Source organism: Myotis lucifugus, unplaced genomic scaffold (genome assembly GCF_000147115.1).
Source record: "Myotis lucifugus unplaced genomic scaffold, Myoluc2.0 scaffold_453, whole genome shotgun sequence".
NCBI classification, from domain to species: Eukaryota; Metazoa; Chordata; class Mammalia; order Chiroptera; family Vespertilionidae; genus Myotis; species Myotis lucifugus.
In genome coordinates, this window is record NW_005871501.1 from 561,108 (window position 1) to 573,017 (window position 11,910).

At 46.4% G+C, this 11,910-nt stretch overlaps 1 protein-coding gene and 1 non-coding gene across 5 annotated transcripts in view; both read right to left on the reverse strand.

The window, feature by feature from the left end:
* Window positions 1-11,910, reverse strand: part of UXS1 (UDP-glucuronate decarboxylase 1) — a 113,156-nt gene that overhangs the window by 84,016 nt on the left and 17,230 nt on the right. The gene's annotated exons all lie outside the window — the stretch shown is intronic.
* LOC111823301 lies at window positions 10,045-10,206 on the reverse strand. Its single transcript, XR_002826326.1, has one exon. It is a non-coding gene; the product is annotated as a U1 spliceosomal RNA (small nuclear RNA).

Below are 11,910 nucleotides of genomic sequence, written 5' to 3' on the forward strand. Positions count from 1 at the left end.
CTCCTCTTGGGGTTCCCCCTTTTTTTCCACACACACACTTTTTGCCGTTCCCGGTAGAGTGAGCACAGGGCATCCCCAAGGTCCAGATGTAGAGGGTAGAGAGGGGAGACCTCCCCCCCCCCCAGTCACAATTTGTGCACTGGCCTCTAGTGTATAATAATATGTATACACTTTAATTTCTTGCAGATTAAAGCAGCGCACCATTATAATGACTTATGTAGTTTCACGCGTTTATTAGTCTGGGAGATACTGGCAAATGTCCAGTACCCCCATAAAGCGTCATATCATGCCCATATTAGCTATCTGAAAGGGGTTACATATTTAAATTCTTCTGTCATTTAAAGACAGTTACTGTTTTGTTTAATATATGATATATATATATATATATATATATATATATATATATATATACTCTGAAAAGTCCATACAAGGAAAATCAGAAAATCTTAAAGCAGGTCAGTATATTTTTCTCCTTATATAATTCCTCCAAAATTTGGCAATACATTTCTTTGCATCTTTGCATGAATACCGGTTTCCAATAGTGGTTTTATTAACCGGAAACTTTGACTGGAGTATCATGTTTTAAAGAGCCTTGTCTAAACTCTGAAGAACTGAAGCCAATAAAAGTGCCATAGAGAAAACCTGGTATCCTGCTTAGTAGCCCTGAAAATAGCTGGCGCTGGAGCACCAGGCCCATGTCCTACCATCACTGGCAGTTGGTCAAAGTAGAAGGGGAGCAATAAGGGCGCCTCTGCGTCCCTACAGAACCCCCACGCACTCTAGGCTGCAACAAGTAGGAGGGCTGCTGAGATGGGCCTTAAAGTCTAGGGCACGGGCCCAGGGAAAGTCACTACAGGTAAGGAATTCACCTAACTCAACAGATACTGCAGGCAGGCCTGACGAACAGCTAGATGGCTTGGCTTCCTGGCTCTTTGGGGCACATTAAGATTCAATCATAACATTCCGGCAAAAGTGGTCAGTTACCATTCTTATTATGTTTATGCAAACAATCAGGGAAAATTAAATACAATAGATAAATTAGTCTTGATTTGGCTCTTTTAATAAACAGAAGAATAATTTTAAGGAGAAAAATTCTATTTCATTAGAAATTATTAGAACTGAAATGTTTTCTTTCCCTTCTACCAGACTATTTGTTGTAACTCTTGCTATTCTAATTGCTCAATAATACTAATTTTTATAATACAGTTTGTCTCAGCCAGGTCACAAGCCCACCTTCTTCTATGCCCAGGCCTCATAGTCCCTCTGACAGACAGCAAGGATCTCTTGGCTCTGAAAAGAAAACTCCATCCCTCTTCAGCATGGAAGTAGCCAAAGAAGCCCCACCGACATCCATTTTCCCTAAAAAAAATCAGAGCCAGGATCCTTGAAGTAATATATTAGGCAGTAAGACAGACATAAGCAGAGCAAGGACGATGGGCCAACTAGCACTACCAGATGTAACTAAGTTTTTCCACCTCTACATATATAAGATAAGGGGCTAAGACCGAACCATCTGGTCTCAGACACTCACCCTCGGGACATCAGCATAGAAGGCCAAATTAATTACCTTTATTCAGGCTGGTGGACAAAAAACAAATCAGTAACAATTTACACTGATAACAGGTATGCGTTTGCAACGGCTCAAGTACACAGTGCTATTTACAAGGAACAGGGACTTTTTAACTTCAGCCAGGAAGGACATCAAAAATAAGGAAGAAATTCTGACACTACTAGAAGCCATCTAGCTACCCAAGGTAATAGCATTAGTCCACTGTAAGGGACACCAGAAAGGTGACTCCCCAGAAGCAAGAGGGAAGTAGGCTGCAGATGAAGCAGCCCAGGAGGCTGCCCTAAAACAAGTGGGGCCTCTACAGATTCTAGTGACTCTTCCAGACCCTGACCTACCCACCTCACCAGCTTACACGGAACCACACTAAGCTTACAAAGCTTCTCCCAATCTAAGAAAGCTAAAACACATAACCAATCTTCACTCAAGTTCTTACAGGCTTTACAGTCTACCCAGAAAGCAATCCAGAAACACGTCCAGGATGCTCTGCCTGTACCAACTTCTGATCCGGTCCATCCCTTCCAACCTGATGACTCTGTTTGGGTAAAGAAATTTACCACCCAAGGACTGACTCCTACCTGGAGGGGACCACACACCATCATCCTGATCACCCCCACGGCAGTCAAAGTCGACGGAATCCCAACGTGGCTTCATCACACCCGGCTTAAGGCAGCCCAAACAGAATAAAGAATCCAAGATCTTCATCAGATCCACTAGAGCTGAGACTCTCGTGTATACTCCTGGCACTCATTCTGGGCCCCTGTCTTATAAACTGGTTTATTAACTTTATTCAACAGAGAATTAATTCAATCAAGCTTATAGTCCTCAGGAACTGGTATGACCTCCTGCCCAACAATGACCCACAAGAGTCAATGATTTGACTCATTTACATAAAACCAGTGGGGAATGAAGCATAGTAATCCCTCCTTTGGAAAACTGCGGTGTGAAACTGCTGTTTTAAACTACTCTGTTATTCTTAGACAGTCCCTTGTTCTACAGATCAACTCTGTTTTTAGATAGTCCCTTATTCTGTAAAATAACTGTTTTAGTTTGAATAATAGAAAAAGATAAAAACTTAACTATCTGACCTTGAAAGCTAGCCACCTAACGTACTAGGCAAATACTGATAATAATTCCCATATTCTCATGCCAAGTGTTTGTTCATTATGTATCCAAAGTTACAAACTGTCTGCAAAAATAACTCACACAAAGCTCTTTGTAAAATCTGCAGACAAAGTGATCAAAAGGTATAAATAGAGAGAACTTCCTCTATGCTTTGGGTTCAGAATTTGACAGAGGTATTCTGCTCTGAACCCACATGCAATAAAGATGACTCCTAACTAACTGGCTCATTAAGGCATCTTGTCTAACTCGCTGATTTACATACAATATAACACTGGAAGCCACATGCAATGGACTGATGAACTGCAGGTGGGAACGCAAACTAAGCTAGCCTAATGCTGGACTGGACTGTGTAAACATGGAAAGGAAACTCTGGGCAACGAACCTGGCCAGTGTGGCTCAGTTGGTTGGGCGTCATGCCATGCACATGCCCGGGTTGCAGGCCCGTCCCTAGTGGGGAGCATGCAGGAGGCAGCCAACTGACGCTTCACTCTCACATCAATGTTTCTCTCTCTCTCCCTCTCAATTCCTCTCTTTCTCAAAGAGGAGAGCAGGGGAGGGGAGGGGAGGGGAGGGGAGGGAAGGGGAGGGGAGGAGTAGAGAGGAGAGGAGAGGAGAGGAGAGGAGAGGAGAGGAACAAAACGAAACTCTGGCAACAGCTTTAACCCTAGCTCTGCTGAAAGCAAACTGGGACTTTTTCTGTGGCAGGATGGAGGGAAATGGGACCTTGGAAACTCAGGTGTTTGATTCCACAGAAATAAAGCTTTCTCCGATAACTCATTCTCCCATGGGAGTCTCAGAAAATTCCTTTTCTTGTGACATCACAAGAAGTCCACTTCCCCTGGCAACAGGTGAGGACAAGGAGAACTCTTTACCTATAATATCACCACCAAAACAGAGCCCCAAAGGTCAGTGACCAGTCAGGAGCTGGCCAAACCCCAGGGTATTTTCTCTCCTTTGTATCTCAAGTAAAAAAAAAAAAAAAAGGTCTCAAAAAAGGTCTCATTTTGGCTTGTCAACATACACTAGGAGCCCTGGCCAGGTGGCTCAGTTGCTTGGAGCATCGTCCTATACACCAAAAGGGCAGAAACAAAGTGATTTGCCACAATGATGGAGCCTTGACCCCATGTTTTGTGTAAACTAGCCTAGAATGTTGCAGGTTAAACATTACCTAAAATTAATGTTGCTTTTAAAATTTTGCCACCTGCTTACATTAATGTGAGCCTCCCTACACTTACAATGTCTCAAAGGAATTACTAACAGATGTGCTCAATAAATACTGGAACTAAACTGAACTAAATGAAATCTATTATGTATAACACAAGGACTCAATATTTTTAAAAGTATAAAAGGAAAAGGATAGTCATTCACTGTTATTGACAAAGGGTGAAAACAAATTCCCTTATACAGCTTTCAAGATATTTTCAATTATTTTAATTTTAATATAAACTTTAAAAATACTTTGTGTGCAAACTGAGGCATACTGGTTCTCCAATTCTCATTATGTCTGTATCTAGACTCCATGCTATGCTGGAAAGTCTAGATCATGAAAATCTATTATATAGAAATGTTCACATACAGCAAAAAATGACTTATTTTAAGGTATGATTTAAAAATGAGTGTCTTGCCATGGCCAGTGTGGCTCAGTGATAGAGAATCAGCCTGAGCACAGAAGGGTGGGTGTGATCCCGGTCAAGGGCATACACCTGGGTTACAGGTTCGTTCCCCAGCCCAGGAGCACATGCGGGAGGCAACCAATCGATGTCTCTCTCTCATATTGATATTTCTTTCTCTCTCCCTCCCTTCCTCCCTTCCACTTTCCCTGAAAGAAAAAAAAAATTTAAATGAGTGTCCTTTTCCAATGAAGAAAAAATTAAAATGCTATCCCAACACTTTTGTCTGCATTAGTCTAATTTAGCTTCTTAAATATAATCAGCTTCTCCTTGAAATAATTCTCATGAGAACACAATTCCTGTCAGTCTAACACCTGAGTGCGCCATGGATTCAGGGATGAGCCCCGGGAAGTGGGGGTGAGGAGGATGATCCTTGAGAGTCTATGCAAAGCCCTGGTCCACAGCTTTCAACAATCCAGAGTTCCAAGCCCCCAAACAAATGAAGACCCATCAATTCAGAGTCCATAACGCTTGGACTTGAAAGCCAGGCAACAGATAGAGTGCCGATTCTTCCCCATGACTCCTGCCAGCCTATCATAAGCACTGTTATCACACTGGATCTGATCAACCGCCATTTCCATCTCCCACCTGTACAGCTGGCACAGCCGCAATATGCATTAGCATGATTTTATTGGGCGTTCTGATCACCACTGTCACCTGGAAAGCACATGCACTTTTACCCTAAATCACAGGAAGAAGTGGGAATTAAGAAAACCTTTCTCTTACCACACATGGGCACACACCTACCTAACACGGTATGTAAGGCATGCCCGCAGGCAAGTGTGCCGCCAACTTGGCATAGTGATGTTAGTGTTGACCACATGGGGAACCCATGGAGGACTCACCTTGTTTTTTTCAATGTTTCCTAAAATCCTTCCTCACTCATCTACCTGCTGGCCATCCAATAAAGTTGGTGCCTACAGATGCGTGGAAGGGTAAGACCCTGCGCACAAAACTTCATGCATCTGGTAAGCAACATGTGTGAGGTACAGTAAGGACCCCAAGAGCAGTTGCCAGAGAAGACTGGTCCCAATGGAGAGGAGGCTCCGGTGACAAGAAACAGTATGGGTCCACCTGGGACAACAGGGAGGAAACAGCTTGACCCTACTTGTGCAAGAAAGGTGGGACACTGGCCACCAGTGAGACACTGGGGAGCTTAGCCAGATCACAGCCATGCAGTCCTTCAGCACCGGCCCGCCCAAGAGAAATGGCACGTTCCGCCGTAGTAGCAGGGCAGCCACCGCATAAACACAGTTCTCTTTTTTTAAAGTGAAAACATTTATTTTTGAGCCACTGCTAGGAGCCAAGCAACCTGTGGTGTCTTACAGCAAAGGCTCCTAACCACGGTGCCCTTAAGCTTGAAAAGGCTCAGGACCTAACAATGACAAGAATGGGGTGGGTGGAACAGTGGGGTCTGCCTTCTCCAGTGTTGATGATAGAATCCAGGCCTCCCACAGCCTACGAGACACTATGTGGTCTTCAGACCTCCTCATTCAGAATCCCAGGACAGGGGCCAAGGCACGGGGAAGGTGGAGAACCTCCACCCTGAGGGAGCTGGTGACCAGCCAGTCACAGCCATACCTCTACGTTCTTACAGTCCAGGCTCAAGCCACTCTGGTCCAAATAATTTCTCCAATTTGCCACACCTATTCCTGCCCTCAGGGCCATTACATTTCTCCCAAACGCCTCTTCACTCACACCCCTCTCGGTTCATTCAGATCTCAGCTCAAAAGTTACCTATCAAAGCGATCCTCTGACCAACCCACCTGTAATAAACCCCAATCATCACCATGCATTCTTTCCTCCCTGCCCACACTTAGCCTGCTTTCTTTTTCTCTACAGCACTTATCACCAGCTAATATAGCTATGTATCAATTTATCTGTGAATCTATGTTTCTGGTCTGATCCCCTCCAATAACATGTAGGCTCAGGTGGCAGAGATGTTCTGTGCTGCTCACTGTAGTTTTCTGTGGCACTGATACACATGCATGATAGGTGCTCATTAAATATCAGCTAAAAGGAATGAATGAAAAGCTCTCCCAAATGACAGGCAATCGCTGCTCTAAGGCAGGAGTCAGCCAACTTTTTCTATAAAGGAATAGATCATAACTATGTTAGGCTTTGCAGGCCTGTCTGAAGCAACTGCTCGACTCCATCACTGCGGGCAGTCCTAGATAATTCGAAATCACCTAGCTGTGCTCCCACATGTTATTCAAGGACACTGACATTTGAACTTGGTGTTATAAAACAGCATCTGCCTTAGCTGGTGTGGTTCCATTAGTTGGAGTGTCTTCCCACACACCAAAAGGTCAGAGGTTAGATTCCCAGTCAGGGCACACAGGGCACATACCCAGGTTGCAGATTCGATCCCCAGAGGCAATCTATCAGTGTTTCTTTCTCTATCTCTTTAAAAACACACACACACACACACACAAAAACAAAAAACAATAAATATGCCCTGGGGTGTGTTAGGTCTGATCAGATAACTGAATGGATACCCCCACCCCTGGGAACTGACCTTTAGGCTACTTCACAATGGACATTCCCTCTTGCTTAGACCACATTCCACTTGCAAAGACCATTATCTCTCCCCTCAGGACCTGCCAGAGAATTCTCCATCCAGAAAAAGCCCTCCTAGAGTCCTTTAAAATCTCTGACTCCCAGTCCCTGGGGGCTGGCGCCATTTTGGGGCTCAGTCCATCTGGTATCCAGATGACCTAATAAATTCATAATCCCTTACCACTTGCACCTCGTGCGTTCCTCCTTCGGTGACCCTAACACGGTGAGGATAAAAAAAAAAGCATTTTTTTCTTCAACTATTCAAAAATTGTCATAGCCTTCTCAGCTCAGGGGTGGGCTGGACTTGGCCACGGGTCAGCTTGCCAACCCTGCTTTAAGAGATACCTAAAGAATGACGAGGTGCAATGCCCTTGTCCTTGAGGGGAAACTAGCCACCAGCCACCTGTATGCAGTAACATCAGAGGAGTAAAGGCTGCAGTCAACCAGTTCTGGGAGCAGAGGAGGCAGGTTACTGAGCTGTGAAGATGGGACATCTACTGGGCTCTGAAGGCAATGCACTTGGACAGAAGTGTGGGGAGGATGAGGCTGAAGGAACAGAGGGGATGAGGAGTCTGCAGGATCACGTTGGGCCAAGAAGGTTTTCCTAATAAGCACCTGGGGGATTCTATTAATGAATCAAATATGATCACCACTGTCTTACCTTTTGTAGCGTTCTAAGACATCCAGTTACTGGGCACTAGCAAGCATCAGAGTGTAATAATAGGCAGTCTGGGTTTTGGCATAACAGGAAGAAGGGCAGAAGGGCAAGGCAGAAGGTGGGCTAAAGTGAAACAGGCAGAGGACAGAGCTCGCTGGTCTTGGGGATGGGTGGTGTATCAGGTGGGGGAGAGGTCAGGGTGGGGTAGTGACATGATGGCAGGATTTCAGAATGTTGGAGACGGTCCTGGCCGGGGGCTCAGTTGGTTGAAGTGTCGTCCATAAACCAAAAGGTTGTGGGTTCAATCCCTGGTCACATACAGGAGGCAACTAATTGATGTTTCTCTCTCACATCAATGTGTTTTTTTTTTCTCTCTCTCTACCGCCCACCCCCCTCCCTACACATCAATAAAAACATATCCTTGGGTGATGATTTTTTAAAAAACAAAACAAAAACACACAACACCAGAGGGGGAGGATGGGGGGGAGAAATAATGGACTGGGAGGAGTACATGCTGGGTTCGAGGCACCCATAGTGACCCAGGCCAAAGATGCCTAAAGGGCTAGTAGAAACAGGCCTGGGAAACCAGCACTAGTCAGAGGCGCAGGCAGGGGCCCCTGAGGCTGACGTGGGAAGGTTCATTGAAACGTAGCACTGACTGCTGCATCCAGCTGGGCAGAGGCCACAGCCCTGGCGAATCTCATGACACGGCCAGGCATATGTCTGGGAAGTGTAGCAATGCCAGTCTCACCACGTGAGCCTGCCACACTCAGTTTCTAATCACAAGGTCATGTCATTACCTCCATTTCACAGCCAGGACCAGAGCCAAGAGGAATAGCATGACTTGCTCAGGATCACACGAATGGCCACCCATGCCCATGCCAACACTTCAAATGTGAGGCTTCATTCCATGGCCGATGTGACCTGCCCAGGGTTCCAACGTCACCCCATCACCAAAGAAAAAAGGCATCTTGGTTTTTCCAAACCTGTCCTCTAAACTAGACTCAAAGTGAGTAACATTAACCTCATGAAATCCCTGGGGGAGGGGGGGGGAGGGGGAGTACAAAGTTTATTTGAATGCTGAAGAGGTGCCCCATTTCAGGAGCAGGAGCGTGAATAGCAATCCCAACCTTCTACTTGCTTCAGCTTTCATTTAGAAAGTGTTCAAAACAGAAACCCTGACAAACATGGCACCGGATGGCTCCAGCAGCGCTCCGTGGCCTGCACTCCGGCTGTGGCTGTGGCTGCTCCTCCAGACTCTCCGAGCCCTCAGGGAACAGAAGGCCTCCCCCCAACTGTGCCTAGCTGTCTGCCAAGTGCTCACTGCACCCTGTGCAGTCACCATGCTCTTACACAAAGGCGGACCCTCCATGGTGGCACTTTTCAAACCCGTCCAAACAGCGGCACATCCACCTCGTTTGCTGGAACACTGGCTCTCAGAACCCCGAGCTGCTGTGCAAGTCTAACCGCCTTGAGGCTGGACAGGTCGCCAGCAGGCACTCTGGCAGCCAGTCCTAGCCGAGCCCGCCCTCAGGGGCCACACTTGCCATGAAGAAGCCACCAGGAGAGGATCCTCCAGGCCCACCTGTTCTGAGACTTCCCAACCAAAGTCCCAGACATCACAAGACAGGGCAGTCCTCCCCATTTCTGCTTCCTACCCAGAGATCCATGAGCTTAGAAAATGCCTGCTGGTGTACACTACCGTTTTGAAGTAGTTAGTTAAGCAGCAAGACTTAACCGAAACCCAAACACAGGTATGCCCTCACCTTTAATCTACTGATGTTCAGATGTTCCCGTGGCAGCCCTCAAATCAGCCCAGGACATGGGGCTCCAGTCCTCCCCACCTGGTGCGCTCACTGCCAACGGCACATGCACCCTCCTCCACAAAGGCACGGCTGTGCAGACTCACTGCCTGGCTAAAAGCGGGGGTCAAGGTCCTGGTTTGGAAATCCTACGTCCTCACCAACCAGGCTGCCTGCCTTCCCCCTTGCACATGACATTCAAGATGCACCCTTGCTCACCTCTGATGAACACTGCCAACTCTATTATCCTAACAGAGCAAATATTTGAGCCACCTGGATAAACCTCTAGGTAGTACAACTGAAATGTTTTTCAAAGCAGATAATATGCATTATTCTTGTAATAAGAAAAGCATTATAAGTTGTTTAAATGGATCAGAAAGGTCAAATTATAAGATATTATTCTGTATTTAATTATTTTCTTTTGAAAATATGTTTTTATTGATTTGAGAGAGCGAGAGAGGGGAGAGGGTGAGGGGAGAAAAACATCAGTGAGAGATCGATCAGCTTTCTCCTGCACCCCCCCTAATGGAGATCGAGCCTGCAACCCAGGCATGTGCCCTGGCCAGGAATTGAACTGGCCACCTCTTGGTGCAAGGGATGATGCTCAACCAACTGAACCACACTGGCCATGGCTCTGTTGATTTGTTTTGTTTTTACTTTTATCAGGGGAGAGCGCAAACGCAGTCCCCCACTACCACAAATTACACAGTCAAGTTTCCCACATTTGGGGAAATTGCAGGGGACAGCACATCTGGAGTGCAAAGGACAAGCCTCACCCGGGAAAACTACCTTCTGATCATGGTATCTCCCCTGCCAGGTAAGTATGTTTTGTTTTGAAAATATTTTTTTTTTTTCCAGAAAGGAAGGGAGAGGGATAGAGGGATAGAAGGATCAATGATGAGAAACAGTGATCGGCTGCCTCCTGCACATCCCCTACTGGGGATCGAGCCTGGGGGCACGTGCCCTGACTGGGAATCTAACCAGTGACCTCCTGGTTCATGGATCAACATTCAACCACTGAACCACACCAACCAGGCAGGGACCCTGTTTTTAATTCTTCAAATAAGAAAGGGAGAAGTGCAGGAGGAGGGACCTCTCTGTCTCCAGTTCCCACTACAAGAAGGAGGTGCTACAAGGGCAGGCAGCATGATCCACCAAAGAGGAGCTGTCACTCAAGGGGATCCTGGCCCACTCCCCAGCCCGAAGGAGCCCAGCCAAAGCCCTGAGCTCCCCAACCAACCAAACCTGTGTTTGTCCTAAGTGGTGAAAAGTGTCCCAGACACAAAGGCAATTTGGGGTAGCCGAGCAGCCTCCAGTAACAAGGACTTACCTAATACAATCACACCAACATTCCCACGGAAAAAATGCCTGCCCCAAGATGTTCCTAGTTCTACAAAGTGGTTAAAAATGCAAGGAGCTGTGGACTTTGTAGGTGACATCTGGTCCTTTTTATAAGTCTTTACACATAAAAGTGTCAACATTGAGTGACAAGGGAAACTTAAAAGAATACACATAGTATAATCAATTTTTTGCTTTTTAAAATTACTAGTATGTATGTGCTTAAAATTTAAAACCACATGCACATGTACTTATTCACAGAATAATGTCTGGGAGACATGAGGCATACGCTTTCCATACTTTTGTATTACTAGTACTTTCATGTTTGCAAATCGCAGGAAGAAAGTTTGAAGTACAGTTTTAAGGTCTGTGAGGACGTGGATTTGGCTGTCCAGCCAGGGAGGTCAGTACCATGGCTTGCAAAGTATATGGGACCTATTAAAATCCCTCAAACTGGTAGTTAGCAAAGCTTGAGGAATCCTAAACTGTTTACTCAACTACCATCTCAAGAAAACCCAGCACCCTGTTTTAAAAACCCGAGAAGAGAAACTCCCTTCCTCAGGGGCCCTGTAGGTGGGCAGGACAGATGGCTGTTTCAACCAGAGCCACAGAGGATGTTCCTGCAGCAGTGGCAGCAGCAGCAGCTGGGAACTTGTTGGAGATGCAGGTTCTCAGGCCCGGCCAGGGCTCCTGAACCAAACTCAGGGTGGGGCCCAGCCATTTGGGTTTCCACAAGCGCTCCAGGATTCACCTACCACCTGAAACCCTCTGCATACACAGCCCACCTTTGTTCTTCTCCCGCGCTCCAATCCTAAGACACACCATGTTTTGTTAAGACAACAGTTAAAACAATGTCAGAATAAGCCCCCTCCAGACACTCTAGTTACACACTTCTAGATGCCCCCTTCCCTGGGCACTGCCCTCCCCCTCCTGCCCAGGCAGCTGGCAGTCTGTTATGCTTCTTCCTTCTACGTGTCCCTTCAGCTCCTGTCCTCCCACCCCTGGGCCAGCCCCTTGTTCAGGCTCTGGCCACTGCAGGGCCCAACCACCTCTACCACTGCCCTCCCATTCCTGCCCATCTCCATGTGGGCAGTTCTCTCTCTCTCTCACCAGACAATGTGCCCTGAAAGCTGCTGTCCTTGTCATTTTCTTGATCAAGATTTCCAAGTTATCCAAACTATTTTGACTCCT